Raw genomic sequence first — 1,095 nt, 5'->3', positions numbered from 1 at the left:
CGGGGGGTGAGGGGAGGGGAGCAGCCCGGCGCCCCCCACCTTCGCAGCAGCCCGCCAGCCTCCACAGCCCAGAAATCCCCCCTCCCCGGCCTCACCACCGTGCAAGTCAGGAGTGTCACCACTGTGGAAGAAAGAAAACAGTGAAAGAAAGGAAAGGATGCCATGCCGGCCCTTATGATCCAACCCCTTTCTCTAGGCATTGCCAAACGGTAGCAAAATGAGGGCTGGAAGGGACCTCGGAAGGTCATCTAGTCCAACCCTCTGCTCAAAGCAGGACCAGCCCCACTAGATCATCCTAGCCAAGGGATTCTCCAAAACCTCCAAGGATGGAGAGTCCACCAGCGCTCTGGGCAGCCTGTTCCTGTGCTTCACTTTCCTAGTGAGAGAGTTTTCCCAACATCCAACCTAAACTTCCCTTGCTGCAACTTGGGACTGTTGCTCCTTGCTCTGTCATCTGCCACCACTGAGAACAGTCTAGCTCCATCCTCTTTGGAGCCCCCCTTCAGGTAGATGAAGGCTGCTATTCCACTACCTGGGAGGATTTTCATCCTTAATTCATAAAGATGCATCTGAGAGGCACTGGCTTTTCCCTTTGAAATGTGACCTGTCACATCCAATGTCATAGATTATCAAAATATTTGCCTAGAGCAAGATTTTTTTTCTTTGCTCCCCACCCCAAGTGTTTGATTTCTTCCTAATTGTTGCAAATTATTATTCTGGGACGTGTAATATAACTCGTCCCCCCCCATCAATGCTGTGTGTCATCCTCCCCCCCCAAAAAAACCCCAACCCAACTTGTCATCTGTTTCTGGTTTACTGGATTTGAGTGCAAGGAGCTGAAGATGTTTGTTTTAAGGTGAACATGCTAGATAAAGAGAAAGTTTGTTTGTTTGGACACTGTAATGTGCTACGTAATATTTGCATTACAACCAGATAGGCTACTGTGGGAAAGAGGATGCTAGAGTAGATGGACCCACTGACATAGCAATTCCCGTGCTCCTGCTGCTTGATATGCTAGAAATCAGCCTTTTTCAGGGGTGTCAGGGAAACACAAACGGATATGCTCTCCCATGCTTCATCTGTCTATTGCTCAGC

Source organism: Alligator sinensis, unplaced genomic scaffold, assembly GCF_000455745.1.
Source record: "Alligator sinensis unplaced genomic scaffold, ASM45574v1 scaffold181_1, whole genome shotgun sequence".
Taxonomy (NCBI): domain Eukaryota; kingdom Metazoa; phylum Chordata; order Crocodylia; family Alligatoridae; genus Alligator; species Alligator sinensis.
The sequence above is the reverse complement of the archived record's forward strand: the minus strand, read 5'-3'. Positions refer to the sequence as shown.